We start from the raw sequence: 16,154 nt of genomic DNA, 5'->3' as shown, positions 1-16,154 counted from the left end.
CGACCGCCGTATTTGACCCCTTTCAGCGGCCATTTTTTTTCCAAAAACAACCATCTTTAGGCAATAATCGCCAAAGATACCCAATTTTTGAGAAGCACGTGATTGCTAAATTTCGCGTGACTTAACCACAAGAACGACAAAATGACATGACCTTCTCAATTAAAACTGATAACCAAAGGTGTAATCCCCTTTTTGTTATGATCAAATGGCAAGTGAGTATCGGCAATTAGCGTGTCACCTCTTGTCAATTTTGTTGTTCACAGTTTGACCTCGGTTAAAGATAATATTCGATAACTAATTAGTAGCACATTTGTGATTTTTTAATACTTCTGTCATCAAAATACTATTAAATTTATAAGAAATTAATTGTGTTTGAAAAAAAACCCACTCTACCTTTAACGGAACGTAACGGCGATCTTAGATTTAGTGTAGACAATAAGCGCGGAGAGTAGCTTCCTTACCAAAAGGAGGAAAATTGTAAACAAAGTTGGAAAATTGTCTGTAAAATCACGCCGGAGTTTTAGATTGCTAAGAAGACCATTCGTATCGCAAAGGCAATTGCACGTCATTGTATCCTAGTAAAATAATAATGGAAAACCCAAAAAGAAATTGGCCTAAAGGTTAAACTGGTCAAAAGTCTGAAAAATACATATACTGGCTGCACCTCCGATCAGGGTCACCTGGCTTAAGCGGCCTAATTATCTGCTTCCCTTGTATGGCTGATTAAGACAGGTTAGACTGTAAGTGTTTGCCATTTCTTCTCCAAATGATTTTTAGTGAGTGATATTTAAATCAAATAACTTTTTTTGTCACATTCACTTTTATTTCATTACTGTCATAGCAATAGTCAAGGCTCATACATGATGCGTCTAGTTAATTACCAGGTAGCCCATTATCAAAAGGATTTCCAGGACCACAACAATTATATCATGCAAGTGTTAACTCTTTCTAAGGTAAAGGTGACAACATAGCTATGTAAATATCTTATTTACCCCCTGTACTTTTAACAAACTTTGATTTCATTCTTCCACAAGTTGAACAAGTAGCCATTATATTTTTTTCACGTTTTCTTTTGCTGTAACATATTGAGAATTTAAGTTATCAGTGAACATTCTTTCTTTCAAACAGTATACTTTATTATGTGAACTCATTTATATAGTATACTTTTTAAAAAAATATATTTAAAGAACACTTTAGCCAAACTTCTGCCAAGTTTCTGCCACGAAGGCAGAACTGTATCCGTATCTGCCACAATTTTTCACTTATTGACCTTTGCTACCAGCCGAGTTCTGTGCATACTTCATTCACTACTAGACTAATGATACAGTTGCTATTTGAAAATGATCACACATTTTAATAAAAAACTTTCGTTACATTTCTTTCATATTTCTCTCATATTTCTGCCACGGAGTCAGAACTGGGTCAGTATCTGCCACAAAGGCTAAACTTGTAAAACTTTAGCAGGTAATCAATAAAGTGTAAACGTATCGGTTTTAAATCACACAATGTAATTTAACTGAGAGCGGTATTGAAAACCGATATGTTTATCTCGATATACACTGTGCGACACAACTTGATAATAGGTTAAAAACTATTATATAGTTAATATAGTTTTTCAGTCCGGGCGTAAAGTTCCCGTTAGGATAAAAAGTTTAAAAGAATAAAGATATTTTTAAATATGTGTTTTTCTTTACTTTGTTGAAAAAGCGGTTTTCACAGTACCAAGAATCAGCAGTGGACACTTTAAGTCAAGGGTTAGGGGTCAAATAATATCAAGTGCGCCTATCCATCATAATATAAATCACTATCAGGACAGCAGAAACGCTTGTTAATTTCATAAACCTGTCAACCTGAGGAAAACATTTTGCTAGGGGCACTTTCATAAGTGAGTGTTGAAATGCATATATATTAGTTCTAACCTCTTCATCAATTTCGAGGATTATGACACAAATGCATATAAACGCAAATGAGACCATCTGGAGGGGACTAAAACGTGTACTCGTGTGAACGGTACTTTTAAAACTTTTTATGACTCCTAGTTCAGTCAGTATTGCATATGGAAATAAGTCCTAGCCGACTGTGAAGATCCCTTTCTTGAATTTCCCGGCCTAGTTAAGTATACTATCCAATTTTTGTGCCTACAAAGGAAGAAATTGAACGTTTTTGTCATGTAAAAAATTTACTAAACCAAGATAGAAGCAGCTAATCCATCCAGGGTGCCTCTTCAACATATACCTATAGCTAATATATCCTTTTTTAAAACTATTTTCATTTGTAATGCTAAGTTATTTAGGATAAATGAGATAGGGGTTATTGCCCCTACACACCGTTTATTTTTAATATAAAAAGGCCGCTTTTATCTCAACAATAGCCCACAATAATGTCTGTATGATACCCCAACAACGGCAGCTTGGGCAATAAAAGCAAAAAAGGCATTCGTTGAAATATAGATATAGTTATCTTAATACATATCTAAAAACGTAACAATACATTTTATTCAATTGTTTCATTTAAAGAAAAAGAACGACAGGAAGCTGAATTAAAATAGCAGCACCTTGCTTGATCGGTTAAATCCGAATGGCTGCTGCCATGTTGTAAGCGACTCGGATCGCAGCAAGGGAAGCGCATGCGCCATTGAGTATTTCCGGGATCTTCCAAAATAATTCTATAAATTGAAAATTGTGTTAACTGTAAAATTGTCATGAACTGTACATGTGAACACAGAAAATCCTTCGTTGTAAGCGGCATGGCCTCTTCTGCTAATAAATATACTCATTTCTTTTTAACTCTATTTACTGTTTTGTTCAACAGTTATCAGTAAGGCTACTTGCATGATTTATCATGGCGATTCTATTACTGGCACAAAAACCTTTACCATCTGAAGAAAGAAAATAACCTACCAGATTTTCTTCTGTTTATTGGTTTCGCAGCAAATTTCGATTCCCTGGGTTAGGCATTGCTATATAAAGTTTTCTTTTGATTTTAGTAAAATTAGTAAAAATTTCACCAACTGGGTAAAGTTGAATTAAAATAAAAACAATCTAAATGGGGATCTTTCATACTAGTTTCGTATTGATTGTGGCTGCAGTTAGGGAGATTCTTTGATTCCTTATATTTCCAAAATATGTTCGAAATTTTTTGCAATTATGATAAAACGAAATCAAAATATTTAATGAAATTAACTTGGATCATACTGAGTTTATGTTGCTACAATATGCGTATGATAAAACAATATTATTAGACAGAACTGAAAGATTTTCAGAAATACCATAACAGCACTAGAGTATTACGCCAAATGCTCAGGACTAAAACAGAAACTGAAAATGAATAATTTGATTAAACGACTATTTCTATTAAATGACATATTCAATGGTGTTGTATTTATAAATAATAATAATAATAATAATAATAATAATAATACCAATATTAATGATAATAACTTTATTTCAACAAACCGTCATTACCGCGCCTTGTGTCCTGAAGCTATTCTAACCTATCGCCGAAAACCAGAGCTCAAAGCATAGCATGGTACACGCAGACCGGTGGCATATAGAAGTATAAACCCCTTGGTTAATGGTGCCATTACTTAAAATTTAAAAGACGAAATACTGCGTACTATCCTACCCGTAAGACCTGTACCAGCAAGTTCTTTCAATTTAGTAAACCTTGTAAATGTTAATGTTTAAATGTTGAAACTATTACAAAAATTAAAAAAAACTACCAAATACTGTTATCACATATAAAACAGTTATCAAACAATTTAAAAGTATGACATTAACTCTCTTAAATACAGTAATTTACCTTTGCGTAGTTCTAACTGCAGTTCATTTCACAGCCTTGGACAAATAGTACAGGAATTTTTATCATTAAATACTTCGCACTTTTTGTATGGAATAACATTACGACATTCCAACTTTTCTGATGGTCTCAAACCTTGTCTACTCTGTAAGCTAATCTGTTAAATACATAGGTGCTCTACCAACGTGACAGCTATTCATGAAAGTAAGTATCTTACCTCAATGTTTGCCTTCACCGGCATCCAACGTAAGTCATACAAAGATTGTTTGGAACTGTCAAGTTTTCACATGTTTTAACACGTTGCATCTGACGCACCTGTGTTAGCTAAACTATACAGTATGATATTGCAGTAATCCAGAATTTAAATAACATTTAAAAAAAAAAAAAATATTTTCAGATATTCCTAATTTGTAGGTCATTCAACATGGCATTACGATATGTGCGATTTACCTGATCTTTGAAGTTCAGAGTTTCGTCAAAAAAAAAACATGCACCAACATATCTAAGTGTGCTTTCAGCAATGTTAATCGAGTTTGTACAACATATGTTTAATTGAGGTCTGCTACCAAACATAATAAACTCAGATTTTGTAGTGTCTATTTTCAGTTTGTTTCTGTGTATCCAGTCATTGATTACAACTGCGCAACGTTCGAGGTCTCAGACCGCTTTTGATCTAAGGAAGCAGATGTGGTACGGAAGATTGTATTTGCTTTATGATCATAAGCGTAACTGTAGACTCATATGGTTTTGGAAATGACATCAAAAAGAAGTCCGGCATATGTGAGATACAGCCACGCATCAAGACAACTGCCTTGGGACAGACAGTTAGATGAATATGCATTGTTGATATTAATCTTACAAGTACGAGGCCATAAGTAGAATTCTATTCATTGAAGAGCTGTTTCACTGACACCACACTGTGCTTTTAGGACATCTAGCAGAATATTGTGGTCGACGGTGTCAAATACCACACTTAAGTCGATTACATGATCGTACTTCCCTTTTCTCCATACCACAAAGGAGACCATTAACCAGCCAAAGCAGCGCAGATTCACAGAAGCGATATTTCCTATATAATTATGCAGACTGGTTCCCGAGGCAAAATACTGTTTTGATTTACATATCTGTTTAATATGTTAATAGTGTCACTTCATTACCTGAAATGCATATTTTGTCAGTTGCACACAGAGCTGTAGCCTACTACAAAATATGATGCACTCGGTTTTGGAAGTGTTCATTTTGAGCTTATTTTCCAGTTCTTGATTGTTATAGCACATCGTTCCAGTTCTTGTATTGCCTGAGATTTCACTATTGAAGATGATAGTTTGAAGCGTTTATTAGCAGTGTGGTCATCAGCAAAGCCGTAAACTGAAATTGATGGCGGAATAACATCAAACAGTGTCCCCGCATATGTCTAATTGAGCCACAGTTCTAAGCAACTGCCTTGTGGAGCGCTACAATGTAATTGGCATGGAAAGGACATGGTCGAATCGACACTTACACGACAACTTCTTGGTCGCAGATAGGAATCAACCCAGCTTATAGCTGTTCCAAAAACGCCATACCGCTTGTTCAACACATCAACGAGAATGTCATAGTCTACAGTATTAAAAGCGGCACTGAGATCGATGTCAATTAGTTCCGTGACTTCTTTCTTTTCCATAGCATCCAGTAAATTATTTACTAGACGTAACAATGCTGATTTGCAAGAATGGCGTTTCCTGTAAGCAGATTCTTTTACATGATCGTTGAGTCAGAACAGAGCTGCCTTTGCAACTAGTTTTGACAAACACGAGAGGTTACTAACAGGCCTGCAATTTACAAATTCAAGTTCGAGTCCAACTTTCTTCGACCAAGGTCTAACAATTGCCTGTTTCCATTTTGATGGAAAGATGCCGTCACGCAATGGCAAATTTACCAATTTTGGAATAACTGGCAATAGTTCATCTAAGTACGATTTTAGCACTTTGTTGGTAGAATATCAAGTTTACATGATTTCGTCTGTAGCTTGTTTATAAGTTTTCTAACTTCTTCCTAACACAGATTTTAAGACTGTCAAAACAAGGAATATCTTTTTCACATGGCTGAAACTTATCGAAATGATTCAACGATTCTCGAATTGTTTCGATTTTGTTCATGAAATGATCTGCAAATTTCTCTGCCAGCATACTGTCATGTCCAGTTGGCATAGGGTTCTCAGACATAGTGCCAGTTGTCTCAGATACAAATTAATAAAAAAAATTCTATGGTCATTTCTCTCAAATCACTTGAAAGTGTGTCCGTATCAATGTCTTTGAAATTTCTAAAAAAGACACCTCACGGGTTATATTTTCCTTCTTTACAGTTAATTGCACAGTGATCTTAACTATGGACCTTGTTCACAACACATTACTTCGACACCATTCACCACTTCCGTAAAGACTAGATCAAGAATGTTACCACCAGTGTGTGTACTAAATTGTACATGCTGTTGCAAACCCATGACGTACAAGGAATTGTTGAATTCTGTTACTGCATTTATGTCATCGTGGATGTGAAGATAAAAGTCGTCACCCATGACCATTACATTTGAATACTGTGGTTGTACTCTCTCCATATATTGGAGGACGGATAGCTCAGTGGTTTGCACACTGGCTTTTTAATCCTGAGGTCGGGGGTTCGATCCCCGGCAGCTACTCGGGAATTTTCAGAAACACTTTTCAGTGTTTCCCACCCAACTAGAGGTGTACTGGACAGGAACCCAGGCAACCCTTGCGTGTATTAGTGCTATACACATTAAAGAACAAGGCTGTCTATTTGCACCGAGCTAGGCTAAGTTAGCCAAGCAAGCCTGTATCTGATTTCTGGTCTCTCTGTCGTGGGGGCTTTTTCTCACTCTGTCCCTCTGGTCAGATCACTTTGTGTCTGTACTAGTAGAGGATGAATTATGCGCTCTGTGTGGCTACATTTGAACTATGTAAAGCTCCTTTGAACGTGTAATTGATCATGAAAAGGGCGCTATATAAATCTGGTATTATAATAATATAATAATGATATTGAAAGAAGCCTGTGACAAACTGGGAACAAGTGGACAAAGATGGAGATCTGTATATCCTAACTACATGCATAGTAATGATCTTGAAAACCAACTGCCAAACACCATATTGAAAACTTTGAGAATTTCCAGCTGATAGTTTGCGCATGTTTACAGCAGATCTACATGTCTGTGCAACACCATCACCCACGCTATTTTGCCTGATTGTAACACCCAGTTTATAGCCATTTTGATTGAGATCAGATGTTTTATACCGATGTTGTTTGTCGTCGGAAAACAAAGTCTCTGTAAGAAGGGCAAAATCTCCCTTTTCGTCACGTAATAATTGACTTTCACTGCCGAGCGACAATTCAGCGTCAGACATGTTAGCTTTCATTTTGACTATTCAATTTATTGCCATTTCTCTAAGGATAAACAAGGTTGCTAAAGTTACTATTGTTCAAGGCTTATACCTCCAGGCGACCAGCTCTTTTTCCTCCGTACTGATTCAATATTATCAAATTTTTTGACCTTGATATCACAATAGGATTAAGTCTACATCTTGTTGATTGTCCAATTTGGTGTAGAAAATTGCTGTCATACATTTCAATATCCATTGTTGAAAATAAAAATGGTGAGCGAAATTCACAAAGTTTTTATCAACAATAAATATATCCAAATTTATTGTATGTGAGGTTGGCATGCCTAAACGCGTTTAAATCCCAATTTTCCTTCATATAGGTTACTGACCATTCCAAGGCGGTGACCCTATTTACAACTGGTTTTCTTTCTGTTTTGTATTGTCTGTTGCGTATGTGGTCTTGTTTGTTGTAAGCTTTATCTCCTCCTCCTAACTCCTCTTATCGCCTCCGCGCTATCCCCTTGCATTTGCGTTCCCTTTTGCATCCAACTCCCCCTTTACTGCTATCTATAACTAGCTGAGTACCTTTTCATTTTATAAAGTTATATACTCTTTATATCTAGGATAGAGTTATATCTATGCATTAAGGTATGAATTGACATCAGTACATAAAACACGCTTGCTAGAGTCGACCTTTTATAAATTACTAACACGTAGTAATCATTTCACATGTATGCAACCTGCCCCTTTAGTTCCTTTTCGCATAAAATTATGATTAAGTTATGCCGACTTTTGTCATTAACATTCACATTTTTCTTCAGAAATAATCATTTAAGGTATTGGACCCGTAATAATGTACCTCCTTTTTGAAGAGTATTCAATTCCTACCATAAACCTACTTTGACTGCAATTACCAGGGGTGTTGGGGGAGTAGGTTTAAGGCCCAATGGAGCCAATTTTTTTTCCATAGTTTCCTATTTTACTAGTAAGTTTTTACTTCTTCTAAGACTTATTATGGATGTATTGTACAAACGTGGAAAACTTTCATTTTATTAGCTATTTCTTGCCTTTCAATGTGAACTTACCTCTGAATCAGGAGTAGTAAAGTTAGAAAATACTGAGTTACGTGCGGTAAAATTATTTTGCCTTCATTCTTTAGATTACATAGTGTGGAAGAAATGCAGGTAGGTTTTACTTCTGCCCCAAGGTTTTTTTTTTCTTCAATGAAGTCAGCAAAATTCAAAACAGACCCACAGTATTCGACCTTAAGTTTTCAATGTTGAGGTTAGAATTCTGTTTTATTAAATCTGTTAACTTCAGGCACCCTAGAAAAAAATGATATTTACAGTTTTGTGTTTTTAAAATTGTTGATGTCTGATGTACCTTTTATCAAAATTAATAATGTAATAAATTATCTTCAAACGTTTTAGATAGTGATCGTCACATTGAAATTTGTCTCTACTTGAGCTTGAGGAAATTCCAAAAATTATACAAAATTTAAAAAGAAAGAAAATGAAAACGGCACGATATAAGTGGCTTAAAATGTGCAACACGGTGCGAAACATGGTCAATTTTAAGAATATACCAAGCAAATGCCATTTTTAAACATTACCATTAGGGTTCCAATACTTTCAATTTTATTTACACAATAATTCAGGCCTCTGGCCCATAACATGTTAAAAAGAAACAATTGAATTATAATGCACCATTTCAGCTAACAACAAAATCTAGACGATTATTTGTTATACAGGAGTACATGTATTAAAACAATATATAACAGCAACATTTTCAATTACGGAACTGTATGTTCATTTGGAGTTCCTTAGGATTTCAGTTATACATAGAAAACATTATTAGACATAAATACATGTTAGATTTCAAACTGCAACCCAGTTTAAATGGTATCAAATATTTTAATACAAACATATCAATAAATATAGCATCCATATCGCTGGTAAAACTTCGGATTTTTTTCTCTATAGCAATTATCAAAGTACGACTATTGGAAAATTACACCTTCAAATATACAGACATACGTTGCCCTAGATTAAATGCCATTCAGTGGCGTGCTACACAACAAAAATTAGCAGAAATATAGTCTACAATTAAACAGCGTCATCTTGGTTGCACTTTAAAACTGTAATGTATGTGATACTTAACTTAACATTTTATTGCTATGACGATTGATGATATTCAAATCTGCTATTAAGCCCTTTAGCTTAAATTTACACAAATAGCAACATGTATATTTATAGTATGATACTGGACTTACCTTAAAAGAAACGAAATTAAAAAGCTAATGCTAAGGCTTGAATAGGCAGACGTGTATTGCATGTTATTATAACAGTGTTAGATATAAATGCATAATTACTTTGAGTTATCATATGAATAAATGTGTTCATAATTGTTGTATTCCCGATTAATAAAAACATAAACAAATTGTACACATTTAACGAGCATTTAACAGATTTAGTAAATAATGCAGTAAATCAAATGTGTATATTTTCTTGTTCTAACAATGACTTTCTTACCGTGAAAGCATAGAATATATAACTGGCAACACTTTTAATCAAATTTTCATTTTTTGTTGCGAGTACAATGTTAACTTTGTGTATGGATGGTCTTTGCCAATATTTAGCAGGTATATATTTAGTTCTGATGCCTTCATACACAGGACATTCCAATAGCCAATGTAGTTCATCTTCAACTGCATTCAAACAGAGTTTACATATCCGTTCTTCTCTCGGCGTGTTGGTATATCTTCCTATTTTTATCTCTAATTCATGTGCGCCAGTTCTAAATTGTGCCAATGAATGACAAAATTTACGTACTGTTATGCAGTCTAGATATGTTTCATGTTCAAAGTATGACTTATAATGCTTGTAGTAAAACAGCTTAGATGAGCTGTTGAGACTTGCTCTCCAGGTTTGCAAATATTGATCTTTCAGTCTGTCCACGAAAGTTCTTATGAACTGGTTTTCATTTGCTACATATTGTTGATCCCAGATGTAACCGAAACCGTTTTCATACAATATATTTTTGACCTTAGATGCCCAATTTACATTACCTATATTATCATATAACGCTGCATCAAATAACACCTTTTAACGTATCTATTTTCGGGCATTTTTAACATTTTTAACCAGTACTTCATAACACGTTTAGTAGATTCTAGTCATAACGGTAAACTTCCGCAAACTCCTAGGACTGCTGCATTACATGAATTTTTATATACGCACATGTAACGTTTGCAAGCATATCTATGCACTAATTCTGTACTTTCTCTAGGTTATAATTCCCATATTTCTGATCCATACATTAAAATTGGTAGTATTTTGGTATCAAAAATTTTACAAAATATGGGTTTTGGCATCTGGCCACCTTTGTATAGTGTTTTTAGTAATGAAATCAGTACTTTTTCCCTTTAGTTGCTAATTCAGATGCCATTTTATTGTAAGAAAGACATCGACTAAACGTTACACCGACATAAGTAAATGAGTTAACACAGCTTAAAGGGTATCCATTGTAGTACCATCTCTCAGAATTTGAAAGTTTTTCTCCTCTTTTAAAAGCCATTATTTTTGTTTTGTTAACATTCACTTTTAAGCAACTACTTAAACAAAATTCGTACAACATGTCTAATTGGCGTTGAAGGCCTATGACCGTGTCCGAAATCAGTGCGACGTCATCAGCAAACATAAGAATAAGGATACTGTAATATCCGGAAATAGTTTTTCTCCTCTTACTTGTTTGTATCATTTCGGCCAGTTCATTGAGGAAAAATGTGAAGAGTATCCGTGAAGCCATACAGCCTTGTTTCAAGCCCAATGGACAGTTGAAGTATTCAGTAAGAGACCCAGAGTTATGTACACATGCTTTCACAGAGTTATACATCCCTATTAAGGACTTAAAAATATTTCTGGAGACTCCAGCTTTCCTCAGTACATGCCATAACTTGTCCCGCCTGACATAATCGATTGCAGTTGTGAAGTCTACAAAGGCTACGTAGAGTTTGCCTTTCTTCTTTGAGAGGTATTTAGTAATAAGTGATTGAAGCATAAATGCATTGTCAATAGAAGAATACGAATTTCTGAAACCAGCTTGTGCTTCATTTATTTTCATATATAAATTTGCATAAAATGTCAGTCTTCAGTTGATAATACTATTATAAATTTTCCCAAAAATATCTAGAAGAGAAATTCCTCTGTCGTTTTCTGGTTTATTGGGGTCGCCTTTCTCCAACAAGGGGACAATTATAGCACTGCTCCATTCTTCTGGAATTCCGCTTTTAAAAACAACCTATTGAGTAGACGATTTAATATGGGCAGAATAATATCTACTGAGTATATAAATATCCCGGGCGATAGTTCATCTGGGTCCGCGGCTTTTTCTTAAATAAGGGCTTTAACACTGTTCAAAACTTCTTCGTCTGTTATTTCAGAATTAAATATAATATTTTGTAACTCGTCTAAATCAGCATCATCATCCATTTCTATGTCATTTTTAATATTTTCATCATTGTCTATGCTAAACAGACTTTCAAAAGTATACGAAAACTCTGGTAAAAACTTCTTTTGGTCGATTAAAAATTCTGGTGAAATCCTGGATAAGTTGAAAATTAATAATTACAAGGTATCTACAGTCAGTACATACGATTTTTCTACTTTGTATACCACTTTACCACATAACTTAATAAATGACAAATTAACTGCCCTAATTCAAAAGACTTTTGCCAGAGAGAATGCTACATTTATTGCTTGCAATTTTGATAAAGCTTTTTTTACTAACAATATTATTAAACATTATACAATGTGGACCTGTGACGAAGTTTGTAAAGCCCTTTCCTTTTTATTGAACAACATTTACATCAGGTTTGGGAATGCAGTTTTTAGACAAGTTGTTGGTATTCCCATGGGAACAAATTGTGCACCCCTTGTCGCAGATTTGTTTTTATATTGTTATGAAAGAGACTTTATGTTGAGCCTCTCTCCAGATACGCAGGCAGATATTATAACGGCATTTAATAATACATCACGCTATCTAGATGATATTCTTAATATGGATAATCCGTTTTATGGTCAGTTGGTGGGTACTATTTATCCTAGGGAGCTTCAGTTAATTAAAACTAACAATTCGGATACTGATGCTTCATTTTTAGATTTACATCTCTCTATTTATGACAATTTTATACATACCAAAATTTATGACAAGAGGGATGATTTTAATTTTAGTATTGTAAATTTTCCCCATTTGGATGGGGATGTACCTCAGGCTACATCTTATGGGGTATATATTTCTCAATTAATTCGGTTTGCCAGAGCGTGTAGACATGTCAAGCATTTCAATGAACGTAATCAATATATTACAGGTAAACTTCTTCAGCAAGGCTACCGTTATTACAAATTGCGTAAATATTTTGCTAAATTTTATTATCGTAAGTCTGATTTAGTTTTAAAATTCAATAGTAATTTAAAGACACTTCTGCGAGAAGGTATTTCTAAACCCGTTTTTTATGGGGATGTGGTTTACAAACTTCGTAAGATCTTGGGTCACGGTAATTTTCCAAATGTATTTGGAAAAATTATCAAACGTTTTATTAAAAGAGGTTACGACCCAACTGTTTTGAGACATACCGCATGTTTAGTGTTCAACCCGTTTACAGTTGGACACTACGCTTCCCTCTTTGATTGTGTCTGACGGAAGAGGGGGAGGACTCTATGATAAGCAGTTTTTAAATCCTACCAGGACTGAACTGTTTTGATATTTGTCTTCTGGCCTGTTTCGTCGGGCCTTTAAGGGTGTTTCTCTTGTTGCTCTGTCTTCTGAAAAGGCATTGAGTACATACGTTTTTGGTTCTTAAGGTTTGTTTTTTATATATTTATACACGAGCATTTTTGTGTTTTACATGCCATGCCTTTTTGTTTCCATTACATGTGTAAGAGATTCACCTGGAGGGGATTACTTTTATTTACACTGTCCCATGTCTTTGGAACAAGGTGGGGGCAAGAGTGAGGTTAGGTGCACCATAAACCGGTTTAAGCTCCCCAGTGGTGTTTTTGCCACTGACCGTTCCAAGGCGGTGCCCCACTGTGTTCCTTTGTTTGTTCGTTTATTCTTATGTGTTGGCTTTGTGTACGTGTGTGTTGTTCGTTTTGTCCTTATGTGTTGGCTTTGGGTGTGTGTGTGTGTGTGTGTGTGTGTGTGTGGTGCACGCGTCTGCGTGCTGGGGGTTTCGTTTTGAGGAGGCTGCGTTTTTGGTGCGTGGCATTCCCTGTTTGATATTTTTCTTTGTTTTTTTCCATTGTTCATTGGGTATATCATTGTTTGTTTGGTGTTTGTTTAAAAAAATGTTTCAGTTTCTTCCAAAATGATTTTTGGTTGTTGATAGATTCTACTAAGTCATTCAGTTTAGTTTTGTAATACGTATTTTTCTTAACTTTGCAAAGAGTTTTAAACGAAGTTCGTGCTGATTTATACTAATTTAAGTTGTCATTAGAACGAATTATTCTGTACTTTCTAAGGTTAGCAAATTTCAATTTTTTTTTTTTTAATTTTTGACACTCTATATCAAACCAAGGTGGCTGTGATGTCGGGTATTCTTTATTCGTTTTAATACAACACTGTGCACTTTGTTTGAAAATGCCTTTTATTTCTGAAAGTATGATACTTGTATCTATACTTTCATTGTCAATTAAACTCAGTATCTCGTGCATTTTATCATTTGACAATTTTTCTTCCAACGTTCTAATAAAATGCTTTTTATTTAAGTCGCTAAAATTATACTTTGTTTTATTTTCCCTTCAATTTATCTTCTTTGTGCTCTGTTTCATTACTCAAGCAAATGTTAAATAAACGTTTGTCTATTCTGAGATCTATACGAAATTTACAACTAGATTGCACTCGCTTAACAAATTTTGATATAGACTTTCTGACAAATACTGAGATACCCGCCATTTGTCTTCCATATTTTTCATACTTAAATGCATCTACAGTAAACCATTGATAATCAGCAAACAATAACTCGATACTGTCCTCTGATTGTGTCCAAGTTTCGAGTAAACCAAATATATCAATACCTTAAATGTATTATCCCTGTCCTATATTGTTTCTCACCCATTTTTATTTTCTCTTTCTATTGCCGTTTTTTATAATTATATAGATTGTATTACTGTTTAATGTACAACGGCTCTTCAAAAATAACGTAGACTTTTCATCTAGCTAAGAAATATACCATCATGATTTGCAGTCTTTCTACTAACTGCACTGCAAATTTGACGTGATTATGATCATGCATTCAGGAGTTTCATTTATTTTATAAATTTTCATGAGAAATGCTTAAGTCAATACTTAAGTTGTTTGGTTAGAATACTAAATATGTATGAATAATTACGGCATGCATCTCAGACAGGGTACTCAACGTGAGTACTTGGTCTTCATCTACGACGTCATACATTGGCGTTAACGCACATTTGCAGTTTTTCCGTTTTCTCCCTAGATCGCCGCTGTTTTAAGCAATTCTAGACCATCTGAGAATCGTTTATACCATTTTAAGGGGTTAGGGTTAGGGTTACAGATGACTGAACATTACTGTTGCGTCTGCGTCATTGAAATATGATTTGCATTTGCAGTTCGCCATAACTAAGAAACATATCCTCCATGTTAGTCGATGACGACATTACATGCATTATAAACAGTAATACTCACTTAGTGCAAACATTGTTTTTTTTCCGTCTCCCACGTAGGAATGACGCCATTCACTAAGTACATGTCGCCCTGGCGTGTTGCTGCACTTTGGCATTTTTTGGGGGCAAAATGTATACTTTTAGCTGCGAGCATTAGCGATCGACAGATCAAAAAGCGTCTGCGCCGGTTATGCGTAGCTATGGTAATAAAAACGTTCGACGCGCTTCGCCTATCAGCAAAAATGTTACAAAAAATATATGACCAAATTCCAGAGAGATTTCGAATTACAACGATATATTTCACATTATTATTTACACAATAAGCAACATTTGACATCAAAAGTCCTCGTATATGTAGAATTTAAACGTTTCGTGTGCCGTTTTAGCGCGTTAGCCAACACGACAAAATTGAACTTACACCACAGCATTACAAAATATAGAACGAGACAAAACGAAGTTGGCGGTCTATTTATAAAGCATTCGTTTAAGTGTGTAAGCGCGATCGCCACAAGGAAATTCAATGTCTTGCTGTTTCGCTTTGCACAAGCACTAGGCTATGAACATGTAAGTGTATGGTGCAGCGAGAAAAAATAAGAGGTCTATTTTTATATCTTCATCCTACCAACTCTTAGTAATACGAAAATGTTGTTATTGATAATTATAGTCAGCATGCTACCACTTACTTAAAGTCTAACTTCTTGCACAACTAAATAAATAACCCTACATTATACAACAAAATACAGCAAGTTGATTTTAATATACAGTTGTCATGTTCGTCCGTACTTTTCCCTTTCGTGTTGATTTTTTTCGCCTTAAAGATTCGTATCTATTAAAGTATGTGGTTTGGATATTTTACACCTCGTTTGTCTGCTTTATTTTGCTTGTGAAGTTTCTACTTTTCTCTATTTTTAAACATAATATGAACATTTATTTTAAATCAAAATACGTTGTCTTTAAGGTGAAGAAGGTGTAATGAGTGGGATTTTCAAAAACAAGTTACATCCTAGATAACATACGTAGATAACAGCAAAAGATGATCTTCACCCGATATACAATTATTGCAAAGATTAAATGCACACTTTTTACGCAAATGAAATTTCACCTTTAAGCCTAGTCGGAAATAGTTGTGACGTTGCCGTTTTCATGGCGATAAATTTAGTCTCGGGGCATTCATTTGATTTTAAAAGTATTTTTTTTTCCATTTTATATAATATGCCAGTCGAAACCTACACGGTGATGTAATTTTCAAAAACATACTCCCGCTTTTCGCTCAAGGAATGCTTATTGTAAGCAAAAATCA

The sequence above is a fragment of the Mercenaria mercenaria genome, chromosome 6, assembly GCF_021730395.1.
Source record: "Mercenaria mercenaria strain notata chromosome 6, MADL_Memer_1, whole genome shotgun sequence".
NCBI lineage: Eukaryota > Metazoa > Mollusca > Bivalvia > Venerida > Veneridae > Mercenaria > Mercenaria mercenaria.
This window is presented reverse-complemented; position numbering follows the sequence as displayed.